We start from the raw sequence: 14,359 nt of genomic DNA, 5'->3' as shown, positions 1-14,359 counted from the left end.
CGAAAATAGATATGGCTGAAAAATGGTTTGACAGAGTATTAATTTATCAAATTAAAATCATTGCAATTTAACTCCTTAGTTTTATTGGTGCGATTTATGAAAGTTAGTAAAATACTTCAATTTTGATATAAAAAAATGATTTTTTCAATTATTTTTCATAATTTGAGACTTAAAAAGTTGTTTGAATGCAAATAACTCAAGAGACAAGAATGCTAGAGAGATCAAATTGGTGCCATCAGATCTGATGTTATGCAAAAAGTAAAGGTAATTTTAAATAGAGTAATTAAAACCAGATTTATTCTTGAAAAATCAACATTTATAAGACCTTTGCTTAGTTGGGAATTACTCATAATTTAATCCATTAATCATCCATTGTTATAAAATTAGATATGATGTTTATTAAATCTTAACATATTTTTGTATTTTTCTAATTATCAACTCAAAACTTCTTACTGAAAAGTCATTTAAAGAGAAGCAAAAACTATTTAATTGATGGACTAACTGAACAATTTAGACAACTATCCCGGTCTCCCCTACATATGCATACCTACATTCATACATTACTTACTCATTTAGGTCGATGTATCGATTCATTATTGCACGTTCAAATACCAAAACCATTAAAAAAAGAAGACTATGAAGGTAATTCATATGTCCTTGAATGATTTTTAAACCCATCCATAGGCCATAACCATACACAGTTGTTGCGTCATAAAGATAAAATTCTAATAAACTATAAAATGTATCTCTTAATTAAGGCAATGCCTTATCCCTTACTTGCTTTGTCTATATAATTTTTGAGGAATGATCAAAACACATGTGTTTTATTTTTTTGTACACGTTGTCAATTTTATTCAATTTTTATGCAATAACTATTTTAATCTACCTAGATCCAATATTGTTGTTATTAATTTTTTGTTCTTTTTCAAAGAAAAATGGTACAGAGATCTTTCATAGGATGATGTATTCGATAGGTATGGCCTTTTGGGATATAAGAACGTAACACAAGGATAAAAAAGAATGAGATATCCGAAGAATTCATTTTTTTTAATAGTCAATTGTCAGAAGTCATCAACATTGTAGACCAAGACCATAGAAAAACAATATATAGAAATGATAATGGTTTTTACTTTGTCGTTTGGCTTAGTTAGGCAGAGAGAAAAAAAATAATATAATCTTTAGAAGTTTAATACAACTGTTATGTTTAGTCTACTAATAGACATTAACACATGGGATGAAAAGTCCCGGGCTTCATATATCGATGGAGCTATTTTTTTTTTTTTTTTTTTAGATTTATCTCATTTTCAGTTATTACCAACCTTCAAGAGAGCAGTCAAAATTTCATCACAATATGTTCTTTAGTTTGTGAATTATTGTGCTTGCTTTGACAGTATTTCTATTATTTCCAAATCATAGCTCAAAAAAAGTTTGTGTTTTAATTTTATACCACTTTTTGGGGGAAAATACCGTTCAGGCTAAGCAATTGCTTGAAAAGTGTTAGGGGGTCTCCAATCCGTAAAGCTAATAAATAAAGAATAAAATAAATAAATACTTATAATATTATATTCTTGGTTAAGCCAGGGAATTATCAACCCTGGCATTATGTTTATATCCAGAAGGAAACAATCATCCAATTTAATTGATGGCTGTTTCGGTAAAATAACGTCCCATAAACTTACCAAAGTTAACAGCTGAAGACATTGTAACAGTCTTTCGCATACATAGTTACTAAATATATTCAGTTCAATCCTTAGTAGTCTTGGGAAGTTTTCTAAGAAATATCGATTATTTATTAAGCCAAATAAATTATATGATATATGTATTAAAATAATTACACATTATGGGAATTTATTTCGAATTCAGATTAGGGATACTGCGGAAAAGTTTTGATATGTTATGAAAATTACTTAAGAAAAATGGCATTGTCCTACGAGGTCATTTTTAGGTTGCACGTCTCCATTAAATTATGAAAAAAGACAAAACTCTTATCTTAGTGAATATATATATATATAGTTATTATACATTTTTAGTTATTTCGCATAAAATAATTTTGAAAGACATCTTTTTAATCTAAAAAAGTGCTTAGAAGTTTTTTCCCGATATTTCCTAATGAAAAAAAAAAAAGTTGGAACATTTTGATGATCTGCGAAGAGCACACATAATTTTTTTTACGTTTTCAGAAAGAAAAGATCCTTTTTTTAAAGTATTATTCTCTCTTTTTGTTCCATAGGGTAACTTTGGAAAAAAACTTTGTAATTTCTTTTTATAGGTTAGAATAATGTTTATCATAATAAATAATGATTAATACTGTATTTTAATCTTAATTTACGTAATAAAGAACTTTTGACTCCTGTCTAACTTTGACAGAGATCTGCTACCTAAAGATGACATTTTAGAGCAATGCAATTTTAAATAGGTTATTTTCTCACCATATCACACCTTTTTCGAACTAGTTGCAGTCGAAATTCGAGAAAAGTAGAAGAACAAACGTCCTATCGCAGATGTCTCGATTACGTTACAAGGAATATATTTTACCTTCTGTAAGGACCCACTAGTGGGACTGGACCACTTTCCTCGGTCCTAAAGAAGGACTGACTCAACACTACATATTGGTCATCTATATATATATATATTGCTGAAAAATTCCCATTCAGGCGTTCATTTGTTCATTAATTTTCCATTCGTTCTTCCATTTTTTTAAACAAAACGAAGACCACACTATCATTTTCTCCAAATCTAATTGACTACGCCAACAATTTTTTTCTAGCAAAATGTCATCCCACAGGTCTTACATATGGCCTTGCATTATCACTTTTCCTCATGATGTATGCAATTTTTTATTCCCCTTGTAGAAGGAACTTTGTGAATTCTGTGAAGTTGTAAGGTGAATTTTCTTTTTAGTTTCGTAAATTTGCAAAAAAATTATGCGGGGTAGTTTTTCGAAACTTGACTTAGCTGTGATCCTGGACTAAAACAAATGTAAAAGGGAGAACAAGGGAAAGGAGTGAAAAAATGAACGCTGTTCTAAGATTTTTTTCGATATCACTAATATGTAGATGGTATCATTTTTGATAGCGTTTGTACTTTGCTGTAAGATATTATCTAATTCTCAAACCTAAGTTTTCAAAAATAATTGTATATTAATTTTTATCATGTGAACACTCTTTGTAGACGTTTTTTAAGAGCCATATACTTTCTAATAATACCAAAACAGTTTATGCTACAACAGTGGACAGTGGAATCATTTTTAAAACGATGGATTTGTGCTTATTCGACTTAAACTCTACAATTGCAAAAAAAAAAAAATCTTGGTTGGAATTTATGTTTCTACTATTTCTTCCAAGCTCAACGAGAATTGTCTAATGGCAGTAAGGAAAGCTAAGTAGTAAAAATTCTGGAAATGTCACTTGTAACACAATATTAAACCTCTAAAACCCTATTATTTTTTATTCCAATACAAAGCATAGTCTATGAGTAATTTAGTTTTTTTGATAGGACTTTAATTCTGGATTAATCATTTAATTTCTATGAATAAAATTAATGGAACAGCTTGTTCAATTAAGTTTATTATATACCTAGTATCCATGCACTGGTATTGAATTAAAGCCTAAGTAGTACGTTACCTTAAAACAAATTCAATGAAACCAAGAAGACAAATTTTTAAACAAAACAAAAATGCTGCCTTTTCATATACGCTGTAAGGAGTGCAACTAGATCGGCACTTATCCTTGTACGGGTTTCCTCTCACAAGGATGCACATATGTTACGCCACATATTATGTACATGCTAAGCTGTACAACAAAAATACATGTTGTCAACAATACAAGGGATTTCAGGGCAGGTTTCTCACTGAGATAACTATGATGTAGGTACATACTATTTACCGTTAAGAAAGTTGATAAGACTTTATAATCAAACATAAGAGAGTGAGAAGAGAAGGTGAAGTTAGGAGGAATGAAACAGAAAAACCTCGTGGTCTTTGACTTACATAGGCTTTGACGTAAGCTTCTGCATATTAAATAATAGCAGGAGTATCCGACATGACTTGGAGTTATTAAGGATCGATGTACTTTGTTTGAATAATATACAGTGTGCAAAGTTTGACCGCCTTCAGCAGCTGCTTATGGGAAGGTAGAAGGTTGTTTGTTGGTTTGACAGATAGCCAGAAGTGTTGGACGTCATTTAAAAAAAATGGCGTCGATCAAAGAAGTATTTATTCCACAATGGTGGAAAAGGCAGAGTGTTCCTATTACGATCTGAGCGGGACAAGACAATGTTGAGACTGCAAAATTCTTAAACCTGGACATGTCCTTTGTTTGGAGAGTCAGGAAAGAACTAGAAGCGTCTGGAACGGATTATGAATCAACAGCAAAGCGGCCTGGTCACCAGATTAGGTCAGCCTATCGGATAATTTATTTTGACCTTTTTGTATCCGTGTTTGGCCTCCAAGCTCACCGGATCTCAGCCCTATAGACTTCTTTGTGCGGGTTGCAGTTGAGTAACTTACCAAATAGATCCTGTTGCAACACTAAAACCGAATTGATGTCCAAAATCCGGGAGGAATTCTGAAATCTGTGTAAAGAATGTCATAAAACACCTACTCCCGTTTCATGGTCGAGTCGAGGTCGTTATTGACGTTTTTTTTTTTTGGGGGAATATGTCAATTTTTTCAATAACTGTTTATTCAGCATGGCTTCATATATATATTATTATGCAATTTATGACGTAAATTAAAACGCTCCATAGTAGCATGAGAAGGAATGATGCGGATTAAATGAATCACGAGTTACATTTACCGATTTTCAGTCAACTCAATGTCTTTATGGAAATTTTAGAGTCAAATCTGATATCTAGAGTATTAGAAAATATGACCTTCGACGAGGACGAAACTTTTTTTAGTTGCAACTTGAACAATCATTTTAATTTCCAAAACTATTTTATACTTTAAGAGAAAACATCTCAGTATATAGTAATAAGTAATTTGTGTGCTCGTGAAGGACGGAGAGTCACGCTGAAGATTTGCTCCTTGCTTGCTAATACGTTTGAATTTTAAAAACAAGGAAAAGTAATTAATAAGAGCACTAATATTTTGCTGGCTTTCGACAATATACCTTTTTTTATAATGTATGCTCACGATGATTGCGACAATTTGGACTTCTCCAATCATACCAATAGATATAGTTCTATTAAAAATGAGGTTAACACGTGTTTTATTTTTTTGAGTTGGCAATCTGATGAAATAACACGGAAATAAGAAGTAATGACTAGTGGGTGTGCCTATGAACGAAGTAGAGGAGTAACAATGAAGAGCTCTTGAGAAGTTATAATTCCAGGTCCTTGTTGGATTCAGAGTGGAATTGAGGATCAACATCGGAGTAATTATTTTCTATATCCTTGTATTTTATTTCCTTACTCTCATGGCTTCTTTCAACTAATTTAATAGAATTTTATGACAGCTAAGATGCTCTTTTTTAAAAAATTCTTCAAATTGTCAAAAATACTATGTTGATTTATCGTTTCTTTTGTTAGTATATTGGAAAGTCATATTTTCTATAATTCTCCGAATTTCTTTAATATGATTGGAAGTTCAGTCAAGAGTATAGAATTCAAATAAGATCTATGTCATATCTTCTGATGACAATAAATGGACTAAACTCTATTAATATAAAATCAAATGATTTTTTTTGTATTTTAACCAGTGTAAAAATTCATTTTACTTAATTTAGGACATTTATTAGGAGATATCAGCTCGACATTTTTGATGAAGCAACGGCATAGTATAACTATTCCCTATTACTCTGTCAAATGGACTTACAAAGTTTAAAATTATTATTAAATAATTATGATTGTTTTGATTTTTTCTAGAAAATGTTGCTTATAAGACTAAATTCAATTTTATAAAAATGCTGTTCATATTCCACTATATGTGTCCAAAGGTTAATAAGAATTATTATTTTTTTTATTAAAGTTAATAATTAATCAATTTCAACTCAATTTGCTTGTAAAATGCATTTTAAACAACAATTGTCAATAACAAAAACACAAAAACCATAATTATATAAAAAAAATTATAAGTACTCGTTAATTAAGGAATGTTAAATTTCGACGTGTTAAAGTTAAATTATACTTGAATTCCTTAAATATATTTTTATGCCTGTGATATATAATATACAGTTTGTGTATCCTTATATGGAAACATGCTGTTGAACCTAAGAGGCTGAAACTTTGTATGGGTACCTCTTTTGAAACTTGTCAGGTTAAGACGGGGCTGCCGATTTTCGGAGTGGTAATATAAGGGGGCTTATTCTTTACCCCAAAACACAAAAATTGTTTTTCCAGCTCAAGAAACTAGATAGGGGATTGAGTTATAGATCAAAAAGTGACTGGCTCCTCAATAAACACTTATTAGAACAAAAACACTTTTGAAATTTATTCAAAATCAAAAAAAGTTATGGGTAAAAAAAGAAATCGGTGAAAATTACAATTTCATTTATTTAAGAGCGAAAAAATGAACATTGGATTTGTTGATAACATAAATATTTGTAGAAATGTTTCTGGAGATTCGTTTGATTATAAATTTGAAAATAAAAAATTATGTCTAACTTAAATATCTGTCATTTTCTTTAGAAAATATCCATTTTTGTTTCAACGAATGTAAATTTTTAAACTGGAAATGTCACAAAACGATGCAATTTGGATAAAAAAATTTATTCTCAAACTGAACAATAATGTATTTTAAATTTCTAGCACTTTTTATTCATTAATTTCTGCAATATTTGCAAATAAGGAACAGTTATAGAGGGTCCTTTGCGAGTTGGAACTTTTTTTTTAATAAAATAAAACTTGGAATTATCATTTTGACAAATTTTGTCATGCATATATGTTGATATGTTACTTGAAGTTTATAACATATGTTTTGATTCATAATAAGAAAATATACATATATTATAATGCTCACCCGCACCAAAGAGGTCTTAACATTGAAATACGAGTACAATTCATACAAAAAAACGACTCAAGATGAGGTCGAGTTCGAGCCTTCAGCTTTGATATGAGTCATTGCAACATAGGCATATATCATGAGGACGATAAAATGTACTACAGTTCTACCTAAAGTAAAGAATAAAGGGATTATTTTCGTTTTATATTGGAAATTGCATTCTAATTGAAGGCAACTCTATTTGGGGCTTATACATATTTCAAAATTTATTTTTAATCTTTTAAAAACTTGAGAAAAGGTCAAAAAATTACTTTCATTATTCAGTCCAATTTTGCCATACAAATACCTTCTTTACTCTAGCATTTTCGTGTATCCTGTATAAGTTTGCCCGCACTTCATACTTCCTCATTCTATCTCGAAATTGGAGACATCGACAGAGGATAGTTGAAATTCAATTATTGCAACCTTTTACTAATATGGAAATAACTTCGGTACGTCAAGTAAAGGAACGCAAAGTGAAAAGAAAACGAAGGATCTCGACTTTTTCGAGTTATTCGTATAATTAGTTCTTCGAAGTGTCACGAATTTAAATGGAAGGTCTCATTGTGTGAGGGGAATATTTAAATAAAGAAGAAAAACATTCTAAAACAAATTAAAAACATTAAACCGAAGTTATTTCCTTATTATTAAAAGGTTGCGAGAATTGAATTTCAATCCTCTGTTGCTGTCTCCAATTTCGACATAGAAAGAGAAAGTATGATGTGAGCGCAAACTTATACAGTATATGCGCATTTTCCATAACGTTAATGAAAGAAAGGTTTTTTTATTCTTTGATTCTAATTACGCCATGATGGCCGGCATCATTAACAGTGACATCACATTAATCACAAAATTATCATTTCAAGAGGAAGAGGTGATCTAATTTAAGAAAGGAAAATGTAAAACCTTCGGTTTTAATGGGCTAAATTATCTTAAATATGTACAAATTGAAAGAGCAATCTTTTTTTTTTTTTGATAAACAAAAACATTTGATATGGATCCAGTTTCTGGACACATGTCAAGATGAATACATTTATTGAACATAAATGAAGGCAGCTGTCTAATAGACATTCATTGAAGCAGATTCGGACTACATCCGTCAGTACTATTTCTTTTCCGTGATATAATCACTGCTATAGTAATAGCAGATGGAGCCATAATTGAATAAAGAAATGGATAACAGTTTTTTAGATGGATCAGTATAAAATAACATTTCTTTAACATATATAATAATAAATTTTTAGTTTCCACTCCGTTTTTATAATCAAACCTGGTCTAAGTCACTTGTTTTAGGTTTATCACTGCACTAAGCGATTTAATTTCAAACTAAAGAAAAAATTAGTATTTACAAAATAGGAAGCCTGATAAAAGTGATCACTTGAATAAGCCGTTGACTTTTTCAGTTTCCTTTCCCTGGTTTTACATTATTTTTTTAAAATGAAAATTTACCCATACCTAAATTAACTATGAACAATACTATGTGATTCAGCCTATACCCTTTGTTAGATACATATGTGGTGAGTTAACACAAAATCAATTTTAAACAAAAAGAAAATGATAATGTCCAATTAACTGTATGTAATTATAGCCCAATATTTCATTGAGATATTGTAGTCAATTTTAAAATTTGTATACATATTTATGGAATGATTTGAGATACCCGCGGGTAATATTAACTACAGTTTAGAACAATCATTCAGTTTCTTTGGTCATCATATGACCCTTCCAATATATAAAATAAAACAATTTCTTATTTTTTTATTGTGATGAAATTTTTTTGGTAAATTAAGATCAATTTGTGACGCTTCTAAAGCATAAATCAGAACAATTATTGTTAAAAAATAAACCATAATTATTCGGCAAAAAATAGAAATATACTTAATCCAGACTCAATTGGGCAAAAAAACATTCTATCTTGCTTTATATTGACGGGCCACATGTGTAAGAAGACCCCATCCCCCACTTATTAGATAATATTTGAAAAGAACCCCCTTTCCCAGCATATATTATGAACCCAAGAGTACGTACTCTTAATAGATATACTTGTTTGTACGTAGGTACTACTAGGACTATCAGTGAGTCGGATCGTGACGGAAAAGCGCACTCGAAGGCGCAGACACAGTAAGAAAAGAAAAATTATTCGGGACTTATCCGCTAAGAAGAATAACATATAACTAAGGGATAACATATAAAATTATCAAATAATATACAGCTCCTGCTATGTTCACAATATTATAGGTAATCCCACGCTGCACGATTTCTTCCTTCAATTCATTCACTCAGATCCTCTCAAAGTGCTTAGAAGTAACTCCATCATAAGACATTCGACTTCATCCTCTCAGAGACTTTAGAACGATACAACATCTTCCTCTTGATAAATAAACATGGCTAACAATAACAATAATAATTTTAACAACAACAATAACAATAATGACAAATGTTGGGCCTCATCCACCTCAAATTGTTCCGAGTCCACGACTTGCTCACAATGTCGTCAAAACTATGCCAAATACGGAGGATACAACAACAACAATAACAATAACAACGTTCCAGGATCTTATGGGCTTCCACCCATACAAGTGACAGCCAAAGTACTCTTTGGCTCCGTTTCAGCCATCTCTGCTCTCAATGCCGAACGCAAGAAAAAGAGTTAAAAAAGGGAGAAGAAAAAACAGAAGAGAAGAATTTAATATTTAAAAAAAGAAAAGAGGCGAGAGGGAAAAACAAAAGGAAGAAGGAAGAAAAAAAATCAACATTTCACTTTCGAAAATATAGGTTACTGGGTCAAGATTGCATATTTCTCCTTATCAAAACAAAAATTCACAACAAGAAAAACAAAGACCAAAACCCTAGATTATTTTAACATCTTTTTTGCGATCCTTGAACTGTTTAATTACATTTATTGTTTCTCTCATTTTTATTATGAAAAGTACCTGTGTTTTTTGAAAAGAAATTACCTAAAAAAACAAAAAAAAAAAAAAAACAAGGATTTGAATCATCCTCAGCAGCTAAAAAAAAAAAGACACAAAAAACTGCCATTTTGTATATATATATATATATATTTGTAACACAGATGATAATACCCCCCAAAACAGCTAGTCCTGATCTATTTACATATAAATATATTTAATGAAATGTAATGTCCATATTTATTGCAACAACATTTGGATCCATCATATAATGATGGATCTTCTCATCATGCAAACACAAGTTTAATAACACTTTATATTATAAGTATTCTAAAAATATATTATTTTTAAAAGAAAAAAAAAATACAAAAAAATAAAACAATATTGAAAGAAAGTGAAATTTTTTATTATTATACTTAATGATCATATTATTTACTATTGTATATTTAGAAACAACATATCCTGAATAAAATATGATATTATTAAAAATATTGCTTTATATAACATTTTATTACGCCAAAATTCGTATTTCAAAAAAGAAGAAAATAAAATGAGAGTTTGAGTGTTGATTACCTAAAAGGAAGAAGGGTATTTTTATATAATATATTTTTTTTAGTAAAAAAAAATGAAGAAGGAAGGAACAACTCTACTGCTGCCTTTGCCGAGTGTGAAGTGCACACGCAGTACGTCGTCATCAAAATCAACCATGTTTCCCCCCTCCCTTCATCTTCTTTTAAGGACGAAGATTTTACTTTCAACTCTTTCTTTTGCTTCCTCTTTCCTGAAGGAGTTCAATGGACTTTTGAAGTAGCATAGTAATACTCACACAGTCTATTGAAGTATATTATTTTAAGGATTGTAAATGAAGTATTATGAAATTTTCATATTTTGTTCTTTTTTATTACCTTACGGAGAAGGGGACTGCTCTTGATAATGGTGACGTAATAAAAAAGAAGATGAAACAGAAATGGATGACAGTACGTACGTCCAATTTTAATTAAATTTATCTGGACATTTCTTGTCAAATGAACATATTTTATCTGTCCTTAGGAATGGATGAATAAATTCTAAAGGATCTCTTTTATAATATTCTTATTTAGAACAGCATACATAATTTAGAAGTACGATAAACGAACAACAGTTATAACGATATTGTATCCTTTTAATGTACTACACACTAAATAAGTGGCTTTTTATGGCTCTTTGGAGGGAAGTCATTAAAATAATCAAATGCATTGCTGATTAACAATATAAACGTTGCAAATAATTAGGTCATCCATCAATTATGGATTTTCATTTAAGTAGGGATATAGTTTGTATACATACATAAGATTATTTTCTTTGCTAATTACATAGTATGCAAGCTACTCTTTTAGAGAGGGGAAGGAAAGAAAATATACAAATCATTAGTTCCTTCAAGAAATTCTGTTCGCGCTCCCGCTCAGTTACTCATTTTGTGAGCGCACTCTCTCTCCTGCTAGTTTTTTAAATCAATGAGCGAGCTCCCACTCAATTTAAAATGAGCGGTGCTCATTTTTTCGCTTGTATAGAGGTATTTGAATTTCTCTTTATTATTTTTGCAATTAAGTTCCCAAAATGTATATATATTATTTATTCCAAAAAAGGAATAAATAAGGTACAAGAATAAACTTCAAGATCTGAAGATGAATTGTATTCATTGATTTGATTCATCGACAAAGATAATTTTTTTTTCTTCAAAGTTTTCATCTTTTAAACTCTGACATATTTCCTGAAATAATTGATCACCTTTAGAAAATACTCTCTCAACGGCAGCTGAGGACAGTAGTATATAAATTAGAAGGTAACATCCGACGAATATTCAAATTACATTTAATAACAATAATTAAATGGATATAATTCACATTACCACATGCAAATTACTGCTAATGGGAAGTGTTTCCCAAACAGTGTTTCGTGAGGCAAGTTCAAGTGTGCCGCACGATTTGTGACAGCCATACAGTATTTGTAATAACTTACAATAATCCAAATAATTGGGGCACAAAAAGTTGGGGAACTCCTCCCTTGAGGGACATGTAATTGAAAGGTTTCATAAACTATCTTCCAATTAAGTATGATGATTATTTTGAGATTGAACACAGGGTTCTCAAGTTTTAAATACTTATCGTTGCGTGAGATTTTGAGATCTTATGTCAATTTACAGAATAAAAATACACACAAAGGAGATGGCTGGGTCTCTGAGGGAACTGACGTCTTAGTCTTCATAGAGTGGCTAACTTGTCCAACAAAGACAGCAGAGCGCCACAGATACAGCATAAAAAAATATTCTAGCTCATCTTGACACATATCTTCAATCATCTTTTCTTACAATCTTTAAAATTATTATTTGACTTTACAAATTTTCGATGTTATCTCATAACAGGTAGAAACGGAAAAAGCAATACAAATTTTTATAAATGAGGGATAATTCAAACGATTTTATCGCTCTTCTAAAATGGCAAGTGCACTCTAGCTCTCTCTTGTGATTGTAAACAATTTGTGCATTACCACTCTATTTTTTTGAGCGGCACTCACTAATGCATTCAAAACATTATTATATATAGATGTTACCTCTAAACGCAATCAACATCTAAAATGTAGCCTAGACTACATTTTTTCTTTTTAGAAATTTAAATCAATTTCATTATTTTTGAATTATATTATTTCAATTAAGTTATTAGGAAGCGCTGCAAATTGCACTTTAAAGATTGCAAAATAGATTCTATTGAAATAGGACCATATCAGAACTAAACAAAGTTTCATATATTAAATGAAGGCTTCAGACTAGTGTTGTTATCAGACTAATATTTTTGTACAGGATCCCGTACTAAAATTAATAATTTTAGTTCATTACTTTTCGACAATTTTTTGTGTAAAAATATTAACCTAAAAATGTCGTCAGTTGTATAATTATCCTTCACTTTTCAGCCCTGCCCGTATGATTTTTTTAAGATGCTTGTGATAGTATGATTTAAATCACTTTTTTTCGAAAAAATTAAAGACAATTTGCTTTCTTTAAAAAAAAAAAAAAAATTTGAAAAAAGCAGGGGGGACTGACGTTATCGGCTGGCCATTTTTTATGACGTAATGGTCCGTTTAAGTACAGGTCCCCATTAGCAATTTCGTATAGTACTCTTTTAAATGCGACAGCATTCCGATACCCGGTGGTAATGGAACCACAGGGGCCCATTGGCACCACTTTTGCGGAATTTTTATAGTATAGGACTTCCATAATGACTTCATCATTATATAAATTGATCCCGTGCCCTTGATGATACATTCCGGCACCTCCATCAGTATCACTATAGTACAGATATATCAAACAATACTACTATATGGACTATAGTTAATATTTATAAGTATCTCAAACCATCCAAGAAATTACGATATGAAACCAAAATAAGTCAATGAAATACGGAGACGTGGTATATATTTATGAAATAAGGCAGTATTAAATTGGGAATTTCTCATTTTTTCTTTTTTCAAAATTTATTTTGTGTTGACAGACCACATATGTATTTAATTGACATGCCTACTCATTAGCATCTCTTGGAAGATTTTATGATTTATGCGCCAGGTGATTATTATGTTTTTTTGCATCGATAGTGTGGCTTAAAGAAATAGCTACTTTTATGATACTGGCCCATATATTATTATTATTGAATGAATGAATGAAAACCATTATTAATAAGTATTATGTATTATTGATGGTTCCCCCTATAAAAACAATAGTTCCACGTACAGCGATAATCGCCATACACCTTCGTATATGTGTACAATATACACACATATATGCAAATCATTGTTATAGATATCGTTATTTTCTCTCGACTTCTAAATCTATTCAATATATAAATCTTATAAATATATTCTTTAGTTTTTTTATTACAGAAAAATCAGTCTTCCTTCTTGTATTTGACTATCGTCTTTATAAATACAACAAAGTTTCACTCCTGGTTATTTATAATAACATAAACTCTTGCTTCTTTCAATATAAAATGAGATTCCTTTAAGAGAATTAGGGCATTTTATTTAGTGTACATGATTTACAATTTGATTTTTCAGTGAGTTGATAATGAATTGAGGATAACATCTGTTCTTTTGCAAAAATGTTGTTAATTGTGATGAAAAAATATGTAAATACAAAGTTAGATGGATTCTACTTTAGAACCATCTAGCAAGAAAAAAATAAATTATGAATGTATGAAAACGCGGGACCGGGTCCGCTGTATATTGTGCTCCCTGATTCATATACCAATACAGTATTTATAAAAACCCAGTTTAATATACAGGGTGTACTGTATAAAATAATTGAAATGTCGGAGGCGTTTAGTTCAACTCATTAAAAAAGAGTAAAAAAAGGGGAAGTGTACTATAAAATTTAAAAAAAATAAATGCGACTCTAAATGAGGCTCAAAAACGGGCTAAAGTACTCCTTGGATCTTCAAATCAT

Source organism: Lepeophtheirus salmonis, chromosome 6 (genome assembly GCF_016086655.4).
Source record: "Lepeophtheirus salmonis chromosome 6, UVic_Lsal_1.4, whole genome shotgun sequence".
Classification (NCBI taxonomy): domain Eukaryota; kingdom Metazoa; phylum Arthropoda; class Copepoda; order Siphonostomatoida; family Caligidae; genus Lepeophtheirus; species Lepeophtheirus salmonis.
Note: the sequence above shows the minus strand (reverse complement) of the source record.